The following is a 26273-nucleotide window of genomic DNA, read 5'->3' on the forward strand; positions in this document are numbered from 1 at the left end:
GCCCCTGCCCAGCTTCACTGTACTTCCAAAGGCCAGCACCTGAGGCTCTTTCACAAGCTCTACTCTCAGCTCCTTAGATCAGAATAATTTAAGTACCTCTGTCCTCAGCAGAGAATAGAGGTAGTTTGGGAGCATGCAAGCCCAGCTTCCTTGCCTTGAGCTCCTCTATGGGATCATACTGAAGCTGCCTTCCTTGGGATTCACCTGAGATCTTCTCTTTGCTCCCCTGTTTCCCACTCTCCTTTCCCAGTTTCCCCTGAGATCATTTCCTTAATAATTCATTCAGGAGTCCTCATCACAGAGTCTCATTTCGGGGAACTCAACCTAAGATAGGATCCACAGGCCCTCTGGACATATGGACATGAATGTACTAGAGAAAGATCTAGACACAACTCCTGTTCTTAGAGAACTATACATCTTCCAGCTGACACTTGCCTCCTAAAGCCAAGAAGCAGAGAAATTTCACTCTAATACCAACAACTTCAAGAAAATGACAGAAATGGGTTTCCATCACAACTTCACCTTATAAAGGCAGTTCAGAAGAAAGAGGGAATATAAAAGATCCTGAGAACTGCAACTCATATCCCTGAACTGCTAAAATATAGACTAAGAGAGCAGCTTTAGTGTAAGTCAATTAAAATCTCAAGATATAGGAAGGGCTACTGGGGCTCATTCTTTGCCAGGGTGCTGGGATGAACTGGGAGAGTAAGCCATAGCCCATGGGTATAGACTGCACTCCTGGTTTGGTAAAATAATTCCTGATGCAACACATTTAAAGGCACCTCAAAAGAGAAAGAATCAGGTTTACAAACAAGGGCTACATGCAGCCCCATCAGAGCTATGTCCCTCACGAATCCAATTTCCTAGGTTAAAGGTTAATAAAAAGCAGTACCTATCAATTTATCTGGGGACCGACTCAAACTACAGGTCAGTCCCCAGATAAATTACAAGGACATACAAGGGAAATTAACCTGTACCATATCATAACAATTAGAAAGTATGGGGCTTCCCTGGTGGCACAGTGGTTGAGAGTCCACCTGCCGATGTAGGGGACACTAGTTCGTGCTCCAGTCTGGGAAGATCCCACATGTCGCAGGGTGGCTGGGCCCGCGAGCCATGGCTGCTGAGCCTGCGCATCCAGAGCCTGTGCTCCGCAACGGGAGAGGCCACACCAGGGAGAGGCCCGCATACAGCAAAAAAAAAAAGAAAGAAAGAAAGAAAGAAAGAAAGTATGGATATTAAGCATGAACCAACTGGAAAAGAAATGCCATATGACTATGCAAACATACAAGACAGGGGGGAAATGCAATGAACAGTAAAAAACAAAGCCTGGAATAAAACAGAATCCAAGTGACTTTTATACCTCTTGCTATTTGCCTGGTACAAACAACCCCATGAGGAAGGTGCTATTATTACAGATTAAAGAAAAATGTGTTAAGCAACAAGCCCAGGGCCACAAAGTAAGCGGAGGATCTGGTATTAACACAAGCATCAAAAACAGACACAGGTGAATAACGTGTTAGGTGGTAAAAACTGCAAAAAAAAAAAAATTGACACTGAACAATGATGAGAATTATGCTTATAGAACAATGTACACTGTCATTTGCCTCAACAAACAAACAAGCAAACAAAAGACATAACAAACAAAATTCAGGAGATGGAAAAACTCCCAAATGGCTAATGTTCTCACCCTTCATAGCAGTGAGTAAAATGATGTTCTCTATAACTGAACTGTAGTTGAAATTTCAGGGTGTCAACTTTTTAACATGGAATACATGGAATCGTATAGGGTTCTAATAACTTCTACTATGAAAAATACTTGTTGAAATTTAGCAATCCCTTTAGTTTAGCCTCAGGTTTTTCCTGATGTTAAATTCAGTTAGAATGACATTTAATACATTTTAGTGTGAGATTACATTTTTATATCATCATTGCTATCTATTTTTTATGCATCGAGAGATGACTAGAATGACGTTACCAAATGCCAACACTGTTAAAAATTCTCAATGGTGGGATAGTGCAAAATTTGGTGTCATTCTTCTTAGTAATTTTTGATTTTGTGTCTGTGTGTTTTATTTATATAAGAATATGGGGAGGCCGTGGACACACGCATGTGGGCAGCTCACCACCTGCCTTACAGACGGGAACCAATGGTCACCAAGGCTGCTAGGCCTGAAAGCAGCAGAAGCTGCGGCGACTGGGGGCAGAGAGAGCAAAGTATACATTCTTATCAATTATTTGCTATTATTGTCTGCTACAGAGGGTGACCTTCTGTTAGAAATATGTATCATAGGGTAGTCAGCCTACCCAGGAACAAGAGAAGATTTATCAATACAGCAGGATAAAGAAGACCTCTGTTACATTGGAAGCCACGTGTTGATGACGGCAAAGTCCCTGTCAGCCACCTTATGGAATGACCACGTGGAGGTAGACTCAGACTACCAGAAACACCTTTCCTAGACTGTTCATGTCAATGTGAGATTGGCTTCTGGGCACTGCCATGTGGCTGACAGGGTCTTGGTGCTCCAGCCAGGTGTGAGGCCTGTGCCTCTGAGGTGGGAGAGCCGAGATCAGGACATTGGTCCACTAGGAACCTCACGGCTGCATGTAATATCAAATGGTGAAAGCTCTCCGAGAGATCTCCATCTCAACACTAAGACCCAGCTCCACTCAACAACCAGCAAGCTACAGTGCTGGACACCCTATACCAAACAACTCGCAAGACAGGAACAAAACACCACCCGTTATCAGAGAGGCTGCCTAAAATCAAAATAAGGTCACAGACACCCGAAAACACACCACCAGACATGATCTTGCCCACCAGGAAGACAAGATCCAGCCTCATCCAACAGTACACTGGCACCATTCCCCTATACCAGGAAGCCTACACAACACACTGAACCAACCTCAGCCAGTGGGGGTAGACAACAAAAACAACGGAAACTACGAACTTGCAGCCTGAGAAAAGGAGACGCCAAACACAGTAAGTTAAGCAAAATGAGAAGGCAGAGAAACACACAGCAGATGAAGGAACAAGGTAATAACCCACCAGACCAAACAAATGAAGAGGAAATAGGCAGTCTACCTGAAAAAGAATTCAGAGAAATGACAGTAAAGATGATCCAAAATCTTGGAAATAGAATGGAGAAAATACAAAAAACGTTTAACATGGACCTAGAAGAACTAAAGAGCAAACAAACAGTGATGAACAACACAATAAATGAAATTAAAAATTCTCTAGGAATCAATAGCAGAATAACTGAGGCAGGAGAACAGGTAAGTGACCTGGAAGATAAAGTAGTGGAAATAACTACTGCAGAACAGAGTAAAGAAAAAAGAATGAAAAGAATGGAGGACAGCCTTAGAGACCTCTGGGACAACATTAAACACACCAACATTCCAATTATAGTAGTCCCAGAAGAAAAAGAAAGGGACTGAGAAAATATTTGAAGAGATTATAGTTGAAAACATCCCTAAGATGGGAAAGTAAATACTCAATCAAGTCCAGGAAGCACAGAGAGTCCCATACAGGATAAATCCAAGGAGAAACACACCAAGACACATACTCATCAAACTATCAAAAATTAAATACAAAGAAAACATATTAAAAGCAGCAAGGGAAAAACAACAAATAACACACAAGGGAATCCCCATAAGGATAACAGCTGATCTTTCAGCAGAAACTCTGCAAGCCAGAAGGGAGTGTGGCAGGACATATTTAAAGTGATGAAAGGGAAAAACCTATAACCAAGACTCCTCTACCCAGCAAGGATCACATTCAGTTTTGATGGAGAAATTAAAACCTTTACAAACAAGCAAAAGCTAAGAGAATTCAGCATCACCAAACCAGCTTTACAGCAAATGCTAAAGGAACTTCTCTAGGTAGGAAACACAAGAGAATAAAAAGGCCTACAATAACAAACCCAAAACAATTAAGAAAATGGGAATAGGAATATACATATCGATAATTACCTTAAATGTAAATGGATTAAATGCTCCCACCAAAAGACACAAACTGGCTGGATGGATACATAAACAAGACCCATATATATGCTATCTACAAGAGACCCACTTCAGACCTAGGGACACATAAAGACTGAAAGTGAGGGGATGGAAAAAGATATTCTACGCAAATGGAAATCAAAAGAAAGCTGGAGTAGCAATTCTCGTATCAGACAAAATAGACTTTAAAATAAAGAGTATTACAAGAGACAAAAATGGACACTACATAATGATCGAGGGATCAGTCCAAAAAGAAGATATAAGAATTGTAAATATTTATGCACCTAACATAGGAGCACCTCAATACATAAGGCAAATGCTAACAGCCATAAAAGGGGAAATCAACAGCAACATGATAATAGTAGGGGACTTTAACACCCCACTTTCACCAATGGACAGATCATCCAAAATGAAAATAAATATGGAAACACAAGCTTTAAATGATACATTAAACAAGATGGACTTAATTGATATTTACAGGACATTCCATCCAAAAACAACAGAATACACTTTCTTCTCAAGTGCTCATGGAACATTCTGCAGGACAGATCATATCTTGGGTCACAAATCAAGCCTTGGTAAACTTAAGAAAATGGAAATTGTATCAAGTATCTTTTCTGACCACAATGCTATGAGACTTTTTGATATCAATTACAGGAAAAAAGCTGTAAAAAATACAAACACATGGAGGCTAAACAATACACTGCTTAATAACGAAGTGATCACTGAAGAAATCAAAGAGGAAATCAAAAAATACCTAGAAACAAATGACAATGAAAACAAGACGACCCAAAACCTATGGGATACAGCAAAAGCAGTTCTAAGAGGGAAGTTTACAGCAATACAATCATACCTCAAGAAACAAGAAACATCTCAAATAAACAACCTAACCTTAGACCTGAAGACATTAAAGAAAGAAGAAAAAAAAACACAAGGTTAGCAGAAGGAAAGAAATCATAAAGATCAGATCAGAAATAAATGAAAAAGAAATGAAGGAAACGATAGCAAAGATCAATAAAACTAAAAGCTGGTTCTTTGAGAAGATAAACAAAATAGATAAACCATTAGCCAGACTCATCAAGAAATAAAGGGAGAAGACTCAAATCAATAGAGTTAGAAATGAAAAGGGAGAAGTAACTACTGACACTGCAGAAATACAGAGGATCATGAGAGATTAGTGCAAGCAACTATATGCCAATAAAATGGACAACCTGGAAGAAATGGACAAATTCACAGAAAAGCACAAACTTCCTAGACTGAACCAGGAAGAAACAGAAATTATAAAGAGACAATTCACAAGCACTGAAATTGAGACTGTGACTAAAAATCTTCCAACAAACAAAAGCTCAGGACCAGATGGCTTCACAGGCGAATTCTATCAAACATTTAGAGAAGAGCTAACACCTATCCTTCTCAAACTCTTCCAAAATAAAACAGAAAGAAGAACACTCCCAAACTCATTCTACGAGGCCACGATCACCCTGATACCAAAACCGGACAAAAATGTCACAAAGAAAGAAAACTACAGGCCAATATCACTGATGAACATAGGTGCAAATTCCTCAACAAAATACTAGCAAACAGAATCCAACAGCACCTTAAAAGGATCATACACTATGATCAGGTGGGGTGTATCCCAGGAATGCAAGGATTCTTTAATATATGCAAATCAATCAATGTGATAAATGATATTAACAACTTGAAGGAGAAAAATGATACGATCATCTCAACAGATGCAGAAAAAGCTTTTCACAAAATTCAACACCAATTTATGAAAAAAACCCTCCAGAAAGTAGGCAGAGAGGGAACTTCCCTCAACATAATAAAGGCCATATATGACAAACGCACAGCCAACATCGTTCTCAGTGGTGAAAAACTGAAAACATTTCCTCTAAGATCAGGAACAAGACAAGTTTGTCCACCCTCACCACTATTATTCAACATAGTTTTGGAAGTTTTAGCCACAGCAATCAGAAAAGAAAAAGAAATAAAAGGAATCCAAATTGGAAAAGAAGAAGTAAAGCAGTCACTGTTTGCAGATGACATAATACTATACATAGAAAATCATAAAGATGCTACCAGAAAACTACTAGAGCTAATCAATGAATTTGGAAAAGTAGCAGGATACAAAATTAATGCACAGAAATCTCTTGCATTCCTATACACTAATGATGTAAAATCTGAAAGAGAAATTAAGGAAACACTCCCATTTACCACTGCAACAAAAAGAATAAAATACCTAGGAATAAACTTTCCTAAGGAGACAAAAGACCTGTATGCAGAAAACTATAAGACACTGATGAAAGAAATTAAAGATGATACAAACAGATGAAGAGATATACCATGTTCTTGGATTGGAAGAATCAACATTGTGAAAATGACTATACTACCCAACACAATTTACAGATTCAATGCAATCCCTATCAAACTACCACTGGCATTTTTCACAGAATTAGAACAAAAAATTTCACAATTTGTATGGAAACACAAAAGACCCCAAATAGCCAAAGCAATCTTGAGAACGAAAAACGGAGCTGGAGGAATCAGGCTCCCTGACTTCAGACTATACTACAAAGCTACAGTAATCAAGACAGTATGGTACTGGCACAGAAACAGAAAGATAGATCAATGGAATAGGATAGAAAGCCCAGAGATAAACCCATGCACATATGGTCACCTTATCTTTGATAAAGGTGGCAGGAATATACAGTGGAGAAAGGACAGCCTCTTCAATAAGTGGTGCTGGGAAAACTGGACAGGTACATGTAAAAGTATGAGATTAGACCACTCCCTAACACCATACACAAAAATAAACTCAAAATGGATTAAAGACCTAAATGTAAGGCCAGACACCATCAAACTCTTAGAGGAAAACATAGGCAGAACACTCTATGACATGAATCACAGCAAGATCCTTTTTGACCCATCTCCTAGGGAAATGGAAATAAAATAAAAATAAACAAATGTGACCTAATGAAACTTAAAAACTTTTGCACAGCAAAGAAAAACATACACAAGATGAAAAGACAACCCTCAGAATGGGAGAAAATATTTGCATATGAAGCAACTGACAAAGGATTAATCTCCAAAATTTACAAGCAGCTCATGCAACTCAATATCAAAAAAACAAACAACCCAATCCAAAACTGGGCACAAGACCTAAATAGACATTTCTCCAAAATAGATATACAGATTGCCAACAAACACATGAAAGGATGGTCAACATCACTAATCATCAGAGAAATGCAAATCAAAACTACAATGACGTATCACATCACACCAGTCAGAATGGCCATCATCATAAAATCTACAAACAATAAATGCTTGGGAGGGTGTGGAGAAAAGGGAACCCTCTTGCACTGTTGGTGGGAATGTAAATTGATACAGCCACTATGGAGAACAGTATGGAGGGTACTTCAAAAACTAAAAATAGAACTACCACATGACCCAGCAATCCCACTATGGGGCATATACCCTGAGGAAACCATAAATCAAAAGGAGTTATGTACCACGATGTTCGCTGCAGCTCTATTTACAATAACCGGGACATTGGAACAACCTACATGTCCATCGACAGATGAATGGATAAAGAAGATGTGGCTCATAGATACAATGGAATATTACTCAGCCATAAAAAGAAAGGAAACTGAGTTATTTGTAGTTAGGTGGATGGACCTAGACACTGTCATACAGGGCAAAGTCAGAAATAGAAAAATAAATGCCATATGCTAACAAATACATATGGAATCTAAAAAAAAAAAAGAAATGGTTCTGAAGAACCCAGGGGCAGGACAGGAATAAAGATGCAGACGTAGAGAATGGATATGAGGACACGGGGAGGGGGAAGGGTAAGCTGGGATGAAGTGAGAGAGTGGCAATGGACTTATATATACTACCAAATGTAAAACAGATAGCTAGTGGGAAGCAGCCGCATAGCACAGGGAGATCAGCTCGGTGCTTTGTGACCACCTAGAGGGGTGGGATAGGGAGAGTGTGAGGGAGACACAGAGGTAGGAGATATGGGGATATATGTATATGTATAGCTGATTCACTTTGTTATAAAGCAGAAACTAACACACCATTGTAAAGCAATTATACTCCAATAAAGATGTTAAAAAAAAGAATATGAAGTCATTTTCTTTAAAAATATAAACAAAATAATAGTATTACCTTTTAATTATTGATTGAATTTTCTAATGCTTAATTGAACAGGGTCACAATATCAAAATTTTCTAAAAGGTTCACTTGTGTATACAATTTTATCCCGATTTGAAATCCTTTAATTCAGTTGCCCTGGATTCATTCCCTTTTTCCCCTATTGATGCATCAAGAACAGAATGAAACAGATAAATAAAGTGTAGACAAAGCAATCAGTGGTGCTGGTAAGAATGTCACTAAAATAATTCACCATGAGATACAAGCTAACTGAAGAGTGAAGGGCAGTGCAACCAGAAAGGGGATGACTTCATCCAAACATCCTCTATATTGACTTTTCCAAATCCTATCAAGCAGTATGTTAAGTGGGAGTGAAAGGAGCAAGTTCACGAGGGAGGCAGGATATGAAATGTGGTCTGAGAATTTGAGAGATCAACATTTCACTGAGAACAGCTCTGCATGGCTAAAGAAAAGAAAAATGAAATGTAGTGAGATGACTGGATAGCTAAAGTAAAGATGGAAACCATTGCATCAGATAGAATCCCAGAGCTGTGTGGCTATGTTGGGATAATAAACTCATTAACTATGAACTAAACCAGGAATTTGGGTGCAAAAGAACTTGATTTCAGGTGGACTAAATTCATGTGCTTAAATGTATGGAGCACTACGGAATGAAGATGTACAATATCGACTTGTACAGGAGCCAGAAAAAAAGCTGACTACACATCATGCTTCAAAGTAGTTAGTTATGTATATGAGGTGCGTGTGTGTGTGTGTGTGCGCATGCGCACATAAGAGGGTCTCTAATTGAATGGTTGTTCAGACTAGTATGGTAAAAGGAAAGATAATTAAGGTCAAGAGGTAAATCCAATAGTCAAGGAAAAGTCTGAGGGTATAAATACCTTTTATTGGCAGTGCACTGGGATTTCCAGAAGGCACTCTGAAAAGAAAGGGCACTCCACAGGTATCTGCAAGGACTGCCACAACAGAAGGGAAGGAAAAAACAAGATGGGGACAAGAATATGGGGATGTGTGCTATCAAGTTAAAACCCATTCGATTGGTGGACCTATGACGGAGGGTGGAGAATATTAGAAGGATTGATTCAGGCACATTGTAGGTACCTTGTAAACATTATTTGAAGAGTAAATAAATGAACTAATTAAATATCAGCCTCAGGTTTGCACATGAGAATTTGGCATGAAGCTTTAATTTACTTTCCAGAGGCAAGCAAGTGGCTGAAAGCGACTAAAAACTACCATCAATTTTATATTTCTTGTTAAAAAGTAATGCTAAGAAAGTAGAGGATGTTGAAGAGAAAGATTTCCAAAATGGCAGCTAAAAGGAAAATGAACTCACTGTCCCTATAGAAGGTTTATATGAGGTGTGTGAGCAAAAACAGGAGTGGGCCAAGAAGGAGAGAGAGAAATGGGTTATTCTCATCTTTCTTAATGGGCATTAATGTGCAGTACGGAAGCTCATAGGTTGCAAAAGCTTGGTCCTTGCTTATCTGATGCTTCTTTGTAGAGGATAAAGTCTTAATTTCCCACATAAAATTTTAAGCTTAGAAAAATCTGAATGCCTGAATTTTAGGCTATTAAAATGGATGAAACCAGTAAAGCTATTTTGGAATTACAACTAAATTAAGTTCCTTTTTGGTTAATTGACAGGTGATGTTGGAGTTCTATCAGATACTTAAAAATTCTACTTCATTTTTCATCTCCCATAAGGACACTCAATGTGAGAGAAAGTCTATATTATAATATTCTTAATTCATCATTTTAATATATTTTGAATTTAGTTGCACTGGGCATTATGTTTTTAAAATGTAATCATTGTAAAAAGTAATGAAAATGAAGGACATACCAATGAAATTTCACTACCACCCAATTAAGCAGTTTTATTTCCATGGTTCCCTCCTTTCTTCTCTCTTTCATCATAGTTTCCTGAAGTGGTCTGATTTTCTATTGAATATTTATAATTGATTAAAATATTCCCCCACTAGTAGGTAGTTATTTCCTCCTTTCCCCTTTATACTTAATTAAAAATAAATATTTTTAGGAATGTATCTATTTCCCTAATTTTAAGTACCTTCAAAGATTATGAATAATGGCATTAAATTATATAAATGTTTTTATGACCCTTGAAATCCATTGCCAAATTGTATAAATAGGAACAGTCCTTTGGAAAGGATGATAACAGCCACAGGTGATAGTGATGAATAACTGCCAGGTTTTTTTTTTCCTACCTCAGGAACTCTGCGTCTTATGAATGATGCATTCATGTTTGCCAATTAAGGGCAAAAAAGTTACTTGCAATTCTTTGGTAACTAGTAAAATTTAACTCAATTTCTGTCTCTCTTTCCAAGTATGTATTACTTGGATTCTGATATAGAACATAGCATGGCAATGAAAATAACGTGAATGTTGATGTCAAAAGACCTGGCCTTGAAATCTACTTTGCCTTCTTTCATGACTGTTTTCTAGACTCCTCCACCAAACTATATGCAAGTCCAGAGAAAGAAAATTGTCTTCTCTGTTTTTGAAATGTCTGGCATTTAGTTCAGTCTTTATCACTAGCAGGAAGTCAATAAATGTTTACTGATTTGAGATGTGTCCTTGGGTGACTTACCTAATCTCTCTGTGGTTAACTTTTCTGTAAAATGAAGCTAGCAATGGAAAGGGGTCTAAAAGGTAACATGGGTAGGACCTCAAGCCTTCCTGTTTATTCCTTTTCATATGGGTTATTTGTCTATATCAATGGTAGTTTTTCCCCATGTTTCTCATATGGACTATTTTCCAGTTTCCTTTGTATGAGATCTTCATGTAATATAGTTTTCAAAGCTTTGTCATTGACAACTACTACATTTTTTAATATGCTTGCTCAGTAATACCTCTAGGTAAACTTACGAGCCAAAGAAAACTTCTGTTTGAATGCTGATGGGTATAATATTCAAACTGTAAATTAACTTGGACAGAATGTCCATTTTCACAACATTTAGTGGAACTAGAAACATGATCCAACTCTCCAGTTATCTTTGATTTAGTTTTAAACCTCAGGGACAAGGAGATGAATTAAACATACCCCTCTGTTCATGATGTGCCAACGTCATTGTTTTGGTCAAGTTTCTGTTCATACTTCATTCCCATTCCATTCATAGCAAATCTCTCCTCCATGGACATCCACTCTGATGTATAAAATACATGTCCTTGGGTATGTCCTCATTTTATCATTTTCTTTATATAGGTCATCCAGATAGCTTATTACCTATTACCCAAAATATTTATATCTTTGTTATACTGTGAATAGTATTTATCAATTATATAATTTTTGTAGTTACTACTATAATGCAAGAACACTTGTATTATTTTAATTATTTTCTATTACCTAGCACCTTAAGTGAACTTTTTCACTATTGTCTAATATTCTTGAGTTGATTATTCATTATTTTCTATGTATGCAATCATGGAATCTATGAATAACTACATTTTCTATTTGATAATATTTTGTTATTTCATCAACAAAAATCTACCATCACAAAAAATAGCAATTGTGATTATATTATCCTTTGCTATTTCATTTTTTAAAATTTTAAAACAGTACATTGAATAGTCTACAATAGAGTTTGATAATAACGAATAGTCTAAAGTAAGCTTCTTGCAGCTTTATTGTAAAATATGCTTCTTAGGCTTGCTTACTGAATTTCAGCTAAGATCTTTACTGTTTCCTACACAATTATCATTATTTTCATTCAATTAATTATTTATCAATTATAAATCACATATAATTTTTTTTACCTTTAGAGATTTTTCTATTAGGGTAAATGGGTGTATGATACAGTGATCATTGAAAAGTGACACATCTGTAAATTCTCTCAGATCTTCACCTGGAACATGAAACAAGAGAAAAACCACAGCCTATTTCACCTTTCAAAAATATTACCATCCACTGAAGCCAGAGCCACAAAGAAATGATTCCACAACAGCTTTCTGTTCAGCACATACTTAAGATGTTAACTAAATCATGGACGCAATTGTCTGGAGGATGGAACTTCTGTGAGACTGCAAGCAACTTCATTAGCTAGTGACCATTCTCAAGGAAGCCTGGATATGACCACTCCATGATATATTAATTGCAAATGGGCAAGTACATTAATTGGTGATTGGATCATCTCTTACACGTGTAGGAACAAATTTTAAAACATTTAGTCATTAGTCATCACTAATTATAATAATTCATCAAACGTCTACTAGAAGTTCTGATAAACGTCTACTAGAAGTTCTGATAAACGTCTACTAGAAGTTCTGATAAATCCATTCCATGAATTTTAACTACATACTTATGAGATGGGATCTCACCAATTAGACATTAGGATACCAGGAAGGAAAATGCTTTTAAATCTTGTGATGTTGCTTGACACTGGTCACCACTATTAGTGGCAATAGCTAATATCTGTAATGAGCCTAGTAGCCAGCACTATCACTTGAATCTCTGTGACACGCATTCCCCAAAAGTGAAAAACCAAGATAGAATCATTACATAACTTACTTAACTCCATATACCACACATTTAAGTTTTTAAAAACTATTACTGGGCTTCCCTGATGGCGCAGTGGTTGAGAATCTGCCTGCCAATGCAGGGGATACAGGTTCGAGCCCTGGTCTGGGAAGATCCCACATGCCACGGAGCAACTGGGCCCGTGAGCCACAACTACTGAGCCTGCGCGTCTGGAGCCTGTGCTCCGCAACAAGAGAGGCCGCGACAGTGAGAGGCCTGCGCACCGCGATGAAGAGTGGCCCCCACTTGCCACAACTAGAGAAAGCCCTCGCACAGAAACGAAGACCCAACACAGCCAAAAATAAATAAATAAATTAAAAAAAAAAACAAAAAACAAAAACTATTACTATTTTTCCTAGGTAAGTTTTTCTAATTTGGTCTGAGAAGACAGTTTTTCCTCCTTTTTATAGTTACATATTAAAACTACTGCAAAACGACAGTTATTCTCATGTTTTTAAGACCTACAAATTAGTAAAACTCATTTGTCCTCTGATACAAATTTAGTGTCAAACTTTACAGAATACTGAGTTAGCATAATTAAACACAATACTGAGTGATTTAAAATCTCCCATCGTATAAGGTTGTGCTCCAAATGTTGTTTCAAAATATGCAAATTAAGAATTCAGCTAGAATTTTACGACATCTATAAAACTCTAACAGGAGATGTTTAATTTCAAAAACAGTGATTATTTTAAATTTGGGGCAATGGGGGAGGGGTCCCATGGCCAGATTCATCCCTACACCAGTCAGAATTTTTAAATAAGTTAACTGACATTGCTTGCTAAAAAAATTAACTTGTATCATGTATGATTGGACAGTTTCCCTCATATCCCAGATCATTCTTTTTCATTATTCTCACATGCAAAAAAATAGGAGTCCAAACTATGACTTAGGAATTGTTCACTGCTCTTAAATAATGCTTTCATATTCTCTGCGTGAAGCGATAGTTTAGTAAGTAACAGTCTTCACCATTATGCACCATTAGCGATGCTGAGAGAACTGCTCTAAGAGACAGAAGCCTACTCTAGGACGGGGCTGCAGCAGTTGTTATTTGGCTTATTTTTGGTGGGGACCCCATCCAGTCCAACTCTGATCGAAGAGAATCTATCGTCTTCATATCCACATCCGGCCACAGTCAGTTTGAAAGATTCCTATGCTCTACGAGTATTATTTCTTGGGACCTAGTGTTGAGAGGAAAGGATACAGACATTGCTTCCTTCTGGATCCACCGAACACCCAGTAAAGGGCGTGGAGGTGCCTGGTGCTTCTTCTACTGCTGAAATAACTAGCCCTTCTTTTTTTGTTGTTGTTGTTTTTTGCGGTACGCGGGCCTCTCACTGTTGTGGCCTCTCCCATTGCGGAGCACAGGCTCCAGACGCACAGGCTCAGCAGCCATGGCTCACAGGCCTAGCCGCTCCGCGGCATGTGGGATCTTCCCGGACCGGGGCACGAACCCGTGCCCCCTGCATGGGCAGGCGGACTCTCAATCACTGCACCACCAGGGAAGCCCTAGCCCTTGTTTAAAGGCTGGTACTTAATCAGGTCAGAGTTTAGCTGTGTTTATATGCCACAAAGAAGCCAGTCATTGTGTCTTGCAACCAACAGAAAGTAATTGACCGTTGTATAACTTCTGGTATTAACGCATACGGCCCTGTAGGTGAAAACATACCATTAAAAAAGTGAAGGCTTCCCTGGTGGCGCAGTGGTTGGGAGTCAGTCTGCCGATGCAGGGGACGCGGGTTCGTTCCCCGGTCCAGGAGGATCCCGCGTGCTGCGGAGCGGCTAGGCCCGTGAGCCGTGGCCCCTGGGCCTGTGCGTCCGGAGCCTGTGCTCCGCGGCGGGAGAGGCCGCGGCAGTGAGGGGCCCGCGTACCCCCCCGCAAAAAAAAAAAAGTGATACACAGATACCAGGCACATTTCCTGTGGCTGGTCAAGAACCTCTCAGGAAGTGACCAGCATCACCTACACCCTAGGTGATTTTTGCATCCTTTAACCACAGAGTTCTTCTCTCTCTCTAGTTGAAACATTTAACAATACACAACTCCAGGAGTTTATCCTTAACAGTGTCATTAACTGACTGAGGAAATTAACCTCTTTATCTATATGTGAGGTTATTTATTTTAATATCCTCAGAATCATACTGACCAATGCAATTATTGATGCAGAGATTTGATTTTTGTCTCCCACTAATTTACTTTCATGATGATAAAATAGGGTAATGAAATGTGTATCTATATAGAATAATCAAATAGAGAACCCAGAGCCTACTTATATCCATAGTTTAAACAGAACAAGTAAGTGTATTAGTTTCCAAGTGCTCTAAGTTGCCACAAACTTAGTGGCTTTAAATAACACAAATTTATTTCGTTACAGTACTAGAGGACAGAAGTCTAAAATGGGTCAGCAATGCTGCATCCTTTCTGGAAGCTCCAGGGGAGAATGTTTCCTGGACTTCTCCAGCATTCAGAGGCTGCCCACATTCCTTGATCATGGCCCTTTCTTCACTTATCAATCTGACCTCTGCTTTCATCATCACATCTCTTTCTCTGACTCTGATCCTCCTGCCTCCCTCGTATAAGGACCCCTGCAATTAGGTCGGGCCCACTTAAACAATCCAGGATAATCTCCTTGTCTCAAAGTCCTTAACATTATCATATCTGAAAAGTCGCTTTTACCATGGAAGGCAATATATTCACAGGGTCCTGGAATTAGATTCTGGACATCTTTGGAGGCCATTCTTCTGCCTACTATAGTAAGCAGTGCCAAATCTAGTATTTTTGTATGTGCATGATAGAAAAATACTATCACCACATCTCATCTCAACTGTAGATGGGTCACTCAACACCTTCTCTATCCAAGGTGCAGATGAAAAAATAGGAGTGTTTTACTATATAGAATAGTGGGAAGTACATCAACTTTGGAGTCAGAAAGTCCTGTTTTCATATCCTGAATTTTCCAATCAACTAACCAACCATGGACAAGTTATTTAACTTCCCTGATCTTCAGTTCTGTCATCTGTAAAATAAGGGCAATTAATGTTCACCTTGCAAATTGTAAATAATTTTACCTTATCAATTATGAAGACTAAATAAATTAGTGTATTTAAAATTCCTGACACTTTGAATGTGGGATGGTACTCAATAAATGGTGGTTGCTTTTATTTATTTATTTTACTTTATTTTTGGCTGTGTTGGGTCTTCATTGCTGCACATAGGCTTCCTCTAGTTGTGGTGAGCGGGGACTACTCTTCACTGCGGTGCGTGGACTTCTCATTGTGGTGGCTTCTCTTGTTGCAGAGCATGGGCTCTAGGTGTGTGGGCTTCAGTAGTTGTGGCACATGGGATCAGTAGTTGTGGCACGTGGGCTCAGTAGTTATGGCACACAGGCTTAGTTGCTCCACAGCATGTGGGATCTTCCCAGACCAGGGATCGAACCCATGTCCCCTGCATTGGCAGGCAGATTCCTATCCACTGTGCCACCAGGGAAGCCCAGTTGCTTTTATTAAAACAATAATTATTGTCAATTCAGAAGCCCCAGCATCCCAGCTTTTCCCCACTGTCTTTACATCCTCAATAGGGCTCCCTTTTTTCATATCTCCAGAAATACTCTCAAGAATGCTAGTATGCTTTTCCCAAGTGAGCAATTTGAAATCTAACCACATTGTATGTGTTGGATTGTACACCTGGGCTCATGCCTCTCATCACCCCAAAAAGGCAGAGGGCTCACCCTCCAGCCAGGCTCCGCTGACCACCCACCCCCTGCTTTACATAAGCCTTCCTGTTCCCCAACTGCTAGATACAGAGAGTATTTTCATTTTTAGCTCATAAAAATAATGCTGGAAAATAACTGTATGTGGAAATTTACTCCAGTTAACGATGGGATGTGTTATATATATTTGTTAATACATTTATTTCTATCAGTTCTACAGATGTAGACACACAGTGATATGTTCAGGATAGAGTCTATCTAAATTTCAAATGGAAATTACTCATTCCTCCTAAATGATTAACCCATTGATTTATTGGGGAATCTCTTAAAAAAATCTATCCTAATTTATTTCTTGGCAAATTTTAGTCTAAACTATTATTTGCAAAGAGCAGATGGATTTAGGCAAAAATATTCTACAAATGACCACAGTAAAAAAATGATTTTATAGTCAGGAACCCATTGATGAGCAAACAATACAAGCTTTAAAATGCCATCTTTTAGTTGATATTCTCACAGAATTCCTAACAAAATTTCATTGTAATGATTAGATCAAAAGAAAAGGTTCTCATGGTATATATACACAACATCGCTGCATTTGGTTAAAACAGATTTATTTCGTTCACCCATCTCCTTCCTTTTAACTTGTTTCTCACTTTTTAATGAGCTGGCTGTACTCCACATGTTAGTTGATGACTATGTCAAGTCTTTATTCAGTCCAGAAAGCAGAACCACACCAGGAATTTTAATTCAGCAAACTAGTCACAGAGTTTTCAGAAAAGCTGAAAACATGGGAAGATGAGGTACCCGGAGATAAATCATCTACAAGAAACTGCTGTTACCCCTAAAACTAAAGGTACAAAAGAAAGAAGAGATGATGATATCAGAATCCAGGAGCCATACTCATCAGCAGGGAGCTGAAACCCCCGTGAAAGGGCTTCCCAAGAGACCACCATATGAGCCCTGTAGGAGGGGTTACCAGCTGCAAGCTGGAACTATGGAGGAGGGACCACTGGCAGGAGTTGGACCCATGATGTGGACTCCAGGTGGGACTGAGACCATAAAGGAAAGAACTGGTGGCAAGATAGGGCTGTCTACAAAGGTCTAGAATCATGGAGGAACAGCCACTGCTGAAGATCCCACCTGAAGCAGAGAGATGGAGAATTAGACTTGCTACCCTTCCCCCACACTTTAAATCACCAGCCACTTAAGATTGACAGAGCGTAAACTGAACTCAATGGGCAAGGGAACCCAAGAAGTATAGTTTTCAAAGATCACTCTCTGCTATAAAGAGAAGAACCCAGGAAGGAGAGAGGAAGGGTGGGGACAGAAAGTACACCCAAAAATAAATAGGCATAGGCAAAATGGTGAGACAAGAATTTAGAGAAAATAAAAGTAGGTATTAACCTACATTTTAACCTACTTTTTTTGAAAAAAAAATGTCATCTTAAATTTTTGTGATTAGCTCTATGATTTATTTCCCACTGCCTTATGGAAATGATTGCTGATATGCTCCAGTGTGCATTGGCATCATCATTATTAATTTATCTCAGGGTTGGATATAAATCTTTAACTGTTCTGAGAAGTATTTAGGTGCCATTCATAAAAATTCACCTAGGCTGCTTTCATGCACTGGGGCAGTGACCCTTCCAGCCTGGCCTGTTGGCTAACCTCCTCATCTTGATATGTGGACCTTAACATTACCCATCCTCTTCTCAGTTCTAATTGTCAGAAAACATGCATATGACCATCATCACCAAAATTAATAACTACATTCACATATCCTCTAAGAGGGCTCATAACAATTGTGAGGAATCAGGAAGCTGGTTTTGTGTCACTTTTCAATGGAGGAGAAAAAAAATCAGAGATTTTTGATTAACTTTATCCAAGTCAAACAACTAAAAGCAAGTAGGAGATATAAAATTCATTATTGTGAACTGAAATACTTTGTCCTTTTTGCCTGTACCACTATGTTAAAATACATAATAAACTCCAGTTATATCCTAGTAACCTCAAGATCCAGAAGCTGGTTACAAAATTAATCAAATATGTGACAACAGTTGGAGAACTTCAGTGACACTATGAAGAGGCATCTACTATCATAAACAGTTTTTGGCTTTTGAGAAAACACTGGGTGGTTTCTTTACAAAAGATAGAAAACTAACTTTAACAAACATACTGATGATATACTGATTATGTGAATTTAATCTGAGAAACAAATGATTACTATAGGAAAAAAAATAACCTCTTTAGAAAAAAAAGAAATGTGTTTGCCTTCTATTTAAGCACTGTAAAATAACTGACATAGCATTTACTAGCCTTTATTCATTCTTTCCTTCCTTAGATTACCACACCAATATTTTTAATATTGTAAGACACAGAATTTGTTAAATGCCATCTGTTTTCTTCAGATATCTTTAGTATACTTTCCTAAATACCCGCTAAAGAGAGAAAAGTCATATTGCTTTTGCTTCTCCAAAGTTAATTTGATATTCTATTTTATCTTGCATAGAATACATTCTTTTATTCATGTGATAAAGTCCATTGACCCTAGCAAATTATGTCACAATTCAATGCAAAAAATCAGTATTGTATTTAAACGTAACTATTATTTCTTCAGAATTTTCCTCTCTTTGGTATTAGAATAAGGGTATCATTACTTGAATCATGTAGCCTCATTTTTTTGCAGTGATAAAAGAAAACTGATGTTTTAAGGCAAGACAAGAAAAATTTAAACATAAAATTCTTCTCTGCCCATTTGGGCCTCTTCCCTCCCCTCTAATGTGCATTGGGCTTCTGTATTCCTCATTAACCAGACCTCCCCAACAGCAGAAATACCTGTTCAACCATAAGCATCCATTTTTCTTCTTCTGGAGCCAGCCATGTAACACCTTAGAAGATAACATTACTTACTTATGACTGTATTAGTGTTACTATTAATATTACTTGTATTCTGCCTAGTTTATATAAGATTGTTTCTTGCATTACCAAATGTGTGACTGAGCCTCCAATAAAAATGATGAGGAGGCAACTCGAATCAATTGACCAAATATATAGTTCTGTAAGATTGTAATAGTGTAGCTCCAGATATGGAAAGAAGCAACAAGAGGAAACCATTTCCTGAACCATAAGAGATTAATAAAACAGGCAGTCCAGAGATTTTGGCTACTGTTGACAGGACCTACACTTAAAATAGCACATTAAGTGGACTATCAAAGAAATCCTTGCCCAACATGGCAATGAGCATTCCTAGCACCACGGAATGAATCAGTCACAAAATGCCTCCAAAACTTTGGTCAAAATTAAGACTGGACCAGAGGGAACTGTAAATAAAGAATGTTGCCCACCATTCAGTTCTACAGGAACCAAGTCACTAGCCATTGCAGTCACTGACCTACATACACCCTGAAGAAAAAGGCAGAGCGAATATCAGGAGGAGGCACTTTGCATTCCTGGAAAAATGGCAGAATTGGCACTCAGATAGTTAGATATTTTCAGGAGACAATTTTATGAACCCAATTTCTTGCAACTTCCCACACTTAGAAAAGCACTAAAACTGTTAACTAAGATACCAGTTCCTTGCCAATAGTAGTCACCTTCTACCAAGATATGAGCTTGATTGCATGTACCCCCTTCATCAAAATTACATATATACTGGCCTCCCTGCTTACATCTTTGGAACAGTCCTCAGAGCTATCTGAAAGGCTATCTCCTGGGTTATAATCCTCAAGTTGGCTCAAATAAAATTTTCCATTTCTAAATAAAAACAAAAATAAACAAATGGGACCTAATGAAACTTAAAAGCTTTTGCACAGCAAAGGAAACCATACACAAGATGAAAAGACAACCCTCAGAATGGGAGAAAATATTTGCACATGAAGCAACTGACAAAGGATTAATCTCCAAAATTTACAAGCAGCTCATGCAACTCAATATCAAAAAAAACAAACAACCCAATCCAAAAATGGGCAGAAGACCTAAATAGACATTTCTCCAAAGAAGATATACAGATTGCCAACAAACACATGAAAGAATGCTCAACATCACTAATCATCAGAGAAATGCAAATCAAAACTACAGTGAGGTATCACAACACACCAGTCAGAATAAACAATAAATGCTGGAGAGGATGTGGAGAAAAGGGAACCCTCTTGCACTGTTGGAGGCAATGTAAATTGATACAGCCACTATGGAGAACAGTATGGAGGTTCCTTAAAAAACTAAAAATAGGGGGCTTCCCTGGTGGCCCAGTGGTTGAGAGTCCGCCTGCCGATTCAGGGGACATGGGTTTGCGCCCCAGTCCGGGAAGATCCCACATGCCGCGGAGCAACTAAGCCCGTGAGCCATGGCCGCTGAGCCTGTGCGTCTGGAGCCTGTGCTCCGCAACGGGAGAGTCCACAACAGTGAGAGGCCCACATACCACAAAAAAATAAATAAATAAATAAAAATAGAACTACCATACAACCCAGCAATCCTACTACTGGGCATATATACCCTGAGAAAACCATAATTCAAAAAGAGTCATGTACCGCAATGTTCATTGCAGCTCTATTTACAATAGCCACAACAAGGAAGCAACCTAAGTGTCCATCGACAGATGAATGGATAAAGAAGATGTGGCACATATATACAATGGAATATTACTCAGCCATAAAAAGAAATGAAATTGAGTTATTTGTAGTGAGGTGGATGGACCTAGAGTCTGTCATACAGAGTGAAGTCAGAAAGAGAAAAACAAATACCGTATGCTAACAGATATATATGGAATCTAGAAAAAAATATGGTTCTGAAGAACCTAGGGGCTGGACAAAGATAAAGACGCAGATGTAGAGAATGGAATTGAGGACATGGGGAGGGGGAAGGGTAAGCTGGGACGAAGTGAGAGAGTGGCATGGACTTATATATACTACCAAATGTAAAATAGCTAGTGGGAAGCAGCCACATAGCACAGGGAGATCAGCTTGGTGCTTTGTGACCACCTAGAGGGGTGGGAGGGAGACGAAGAGGGAGGAGATATGGGGATATATGTACACATATAGCTGATTCACTTTGTTATAAAGCAGAAACTAACACACCATTGCAAAGCAATTAGACTCCAATAAAGATGTTAAAAAAAACACTTTCCACTTCTTTCTTAGATTGGCTATAGATTGTTATGTCGATAGTATCTATTATAAAGCTAAAATAATTATATGGATGTGGTGAACATACACATACATACTGATGTACACTTTTTTGTGTGTACAAATACAAATACATATACATTTTGTGTGTACAATACATATATACACATATGTATTTGTGTACATGTGTATCCTTTAGCTGGATGTACACACCTATGTTTGCCATTGCCTATAGAAGAGTGCAAATATGAGAGAATAGACATACAGGGAAAGTAGGTATATCATAGCTGTACAAACAGAAATGGGAAGGCAGAAGGATATTTATTAATAAATATTTGTGCACTCCTGTGTGCATATGTAGAAACCCAAGCTCTTCTGACCTATGATTTCTCATATCAGATTCACCTTTTATTGGTTCTGAGATTGCAGGAATGGTGTGTGTGTGAGACAGGGAGAGAGAGAGAGAAACACTTTAGCACTGTCACAGCAGCAAATTGAAATTGGGAATTTATTATAGAAAATGGGCAGTTTTTACTGAGACTTTTTACTCAGAGCATCAAGAAAAAAAAATGTATGAAAAATTCAAGAACTACACTGAAGGCCAAATTATCAAAGTTTGGGGCAAAAGACCAGAGATCCGGCTCACCAGGTCTGTAATTACAGAGGTCTGTAATTGCTCACTCAGACAGAAACCACCATGTACGGGCCCAGAAAGACAGTGACCACATCTTTCCTCTCTTAACCTTGTGGCCCCAATTTCATTCTTCTTCCCTCTGGGTCTCCTTTCGATGTGTGAAGCATGCTTGTTTATTTGTCTTCAGTGTGGTCTCACAAGAAATGGGGGATGGGGAGAAGCCGCCAGAAAGTGAAACGAGAAGTCTGTTGAGTCAGCCTCCCACGGTGGTGAAGGAGGGAAGCAGGCAGTGGGAGGATGAGAAGCTGAAAACCAGTGAGGCATTAAAATAGTGCACAGCTTCCCGGTTCCCAAATATAACAGGAAATACAGGTCTTCATGATAAATTTAAGGACCAATAGAAATGATTTAAGAGAACCTGCTTGGACCCAAATTCCGCTAGTATTTTAATGTAAACCAAGTCAATTCATTTTGATGTAAACCAAGTCGATTCATCTTGAAAGTAGTGCAGGCAATGGTTACAACTATGCTAATTGATTTAATACTCCCCACAACCCCTACTGTATTTATCTTTGAACCAAAGATCCCCACAGGTAAAGTGTTTCTTCCATAGGTCTATTATGGGTTTTCCCCTCTCTAGTTTCATTAATAACTACAGTAAAAAGAAATAAGAGTAAGCGGTTATTTCTTATTTTCACCAAATATGGGTCATACACGGGCATTCACATATATTTTTCTAAACCTTGCAACAACTCTGTGAGAGGCAGTTACTACTTCTGTTTAGTTTTATAATGAAACAATGGGGAAGAAATGGTAGGTGTTGGAATCTGCAAATAGTACAATATATGTGAGGAAGCTGAGGCCATAATGAAGGGACAGGTTCATCCAAATTCCCTAAGGGAAGGAAAGTATAAATCTCACAACTCAATTCAGTGAAGAATCACTATTCGAAGACCTTCTCAGCCAGGAATTCCCCTGCTGGTATGTATGTGTGAAATTCTAAGATTGTAAGAATTCTACGGTTGTATGTGCAACCTTGCATTGTAGCAGCCTCACTTGTGTTGAAAAAAAAATTAGGGATTAACCTAAAATATTCACCAACCCATAATGGTCAAATAAATTATGGTTTATCTATACATGGAACACTATGAAACTTAAAATTAAATAGGTACACTATTGAGGGGAGGAGGTCAAGATGGCAGAGTAGGAGGACACTGAGCTCACCTCCCCCCATGAACACATCAAAATATTATACACCTACATATGGAGCAACTCTCATTGAAAATAAACTAGAGACTGTCATAGGGACTCATACAATCAAGGCTGTAAATAAAGATCCAAATGAAATTAGGTAGGAAGAGAAGAGAAGCAGTCATCAGGACCTGTACCCCTAGAAGGGGACACAGACAAGGAAGGGGATTATACCAGCTTGGAGATCCTCCCTGGAGAGTGAGCTGTTCAAACCACATGCTGGGTACCCCAGCCCTGGGGGTCTGACGCTGGGAAGAAAAGTCCCCTTAGCTGGTTTGAAAACCAGAAGGACTAAAAGAAGAGCCCTAAGAAACCTAGACTCTGCTCGTGAAGAGCACATACATGCTTGCTTTCTCCTGGGAACAAGGCAGAGGAAGCAGAATTAAACTGGACTCTGGCTGGTTTGCATGACTACCTGTGTGTATCTCAGCCCATGCTGAGTGTCCACTCTAGCCCCTATGGCTCCAGTGCTGCTCCACACTAGGGCAAAGGCTGCCAGGGCCAAGGAGGGTGCACAGATGGGTGGATGGAGCCAGCTCAGGCCTTGCACAGCATCCGAACAGTGTGAGGGTGGTCATTACTGGGATTCATGGGGGCGGTAGATCGGAAGCAGTCTGGATCTCAAACTGATGTGCCAAGACTGTCTCACCATGCACACCAGCCTGCAATGGGTGCCCATTTTGGGCCCTCTTGTTCCAGCGCTGCTCCCCTCTGGGTTGAAAGTGCTATTGCTGGGAGCGGGGAGAGTGCAAACCTAGAAGGAAGAGAACCTGCTTGGACCCAACCCTCAGGGTTTCTGCTCCAGAACACTGGGATGTGAACCTACCTCAATAGGGCAGTGATAGCCACTGAGCATAGGAGAAGCCGTGGCTCACAGCTGGTTCCAGCTCTAGCCCTCCATCTCCAGCTCCACTTCCCCCCAAGGTTATAGCTGCCAGCTCACCCTGGGAAGACATGAGCCCTGCTCATGTCAGATCCAGCTCTCCCACCAAAGCCACTGGGCACACGTAGACTGCACAGGGATGCTCCCACACAAGGACATCCCTTCAAAACGAGGATAAATAACTGTTTTGCCTAACTTCTTAGAGACAAAGAAAGTTAAGAAAATGAGAAGACAGAGGAATTTTTTCCAAACAAAAGAATAAGGAAAAAACCCTGAAAAAACAACTAATAAAACAGAGATAAACAGCTAAAAGCATTAGTCATAAGAATGCTAACTGAACTACGGAAAAGAATTGATGAACACAGTGAGAATTTTAACAAGGAACTAAAAAAATGTTTTTTAAGAAACAGAACTGAAGAGTACAATGACAGAAATGAAAAAAAAAACCACTAGAGGAATTAATAGCAGACTAGGTGATACAAAAGAACACATGAGTGACCTGGAAGATAGAATAATAGAAATTACTCATTCTGAACAGCAAAAAGAAAAACAAAACATGAGAACAGTTTAGGGGCTCTCAGAGACAACAATAACAGTGCTAACATTCACATTATAGGGGTTCCAGAAGAAGAGAAAGGAGGTGAAAATGTATTTGATGAAATTGTGAATGAAAATGTCCCAAACCTGAAAAAGGTAACAGATACCCAGGTACAGGAAGCATAAAGAGTCCATCCACAGATGAATGGATAAAGAAGATATGGTATATTTATACAATGGAATATTACTCAGCCATAAAAAAGAATGAAATTTTGCTATTTGCAACAACATGGATGGACCTGGAAGGAATTATGCTTAGTGAAATAATGCAGACAGAGAAAGATAAATATTATATTTTATCACTTAAATGTGGAATCTATAAAATATACTAATAAATATAACAAAATAGAAATAGACTCAAAGATAAAGTGGAAAAACTAGTGGTTACCAGTGGGGAAAGGAGAGGAGGGGGGGAAAGATAGGGTTAGGGTATTAAGAGGTACAAACTACTATGTATAAAATAAATAAGGCAACAAGGATATATTGTATAGCACAGGGCATATAGCCAATATTTATAATAACTTTAAATGGAGTATAATCTATAAAAATATTGAACTACTATGCTGTATAACTGAAACTAATATAATATCATAAGTCAACTATACTTTAGTAAAAAATAAACAAAATTAAATAAGTACATGTTTATAAGTTAATGTAGAAAATCTCTAAGGTATATTAAGCCAAAAAAAGCAAAGAACAGAACAATGTACAAAACGTGATCTCTGTGATGTGTTGATAATATTTTTTATAATACAGATAATATTTAACATCAGAGGTTATTTTGGTATCTTTTTATAATATCTACAATTATACAGAACTGATTTTATATACACACACATACTTATGAAAGACTGCCAAAAACAAAAAGCCTCTAACAGTGGTTTTGAATGGAAAGAAGGTTGAAATATAGGGAAGTTTATTTTATAACTTTTGGGGTGATTTGAATTTTTTATATGCACATAGTATTTTTTTAACATCTTTATTGGAGTATAATTGCTTTACAATGGTGTGTTAGTTTCTGCTTTACAACAAAATGAATCAGTTATACATATACATATGTTCCCATATCCTTCCCTCTTGCATCTCCCTCCCCATATAGTATTTTTATATTAAGAAAATTAATTTTTTCATGGGTGTGGGATTACAGATTATTCCTGTTTGTCATACTTCTCTGTATTAAATGTGCAAAAAATAAATATTCTATTCTGAAATGCCCTTCTCCTCTACCAAACACCTAAATGCTCACTAAATTAGATCTCACATACTTTGGAAAGCATCACAGAGCTCACAAAACAGTAAGGGATGTCCTCCATGAACCATAACACAAAAACAAAAATCCTCAGAAAACACAAAGCAGTTCAAAAAACTT

This window comes from Lipotes vexillifer, unplaced genomic scaffold, assembly GCF_000442215.2.
Source record: "Lipotes vexillifer unplaced genomic scaffold, Lipotes_vexillifer_v1.1 scaffold110, whole genome shotgun sequence".
Taxonomy (NCBI): Eukaryota; Metazoa; Chordata; class Mammalia; order Artiodactyla; family Lipotidae; genus Lipotes; species Lipotes vexillifer.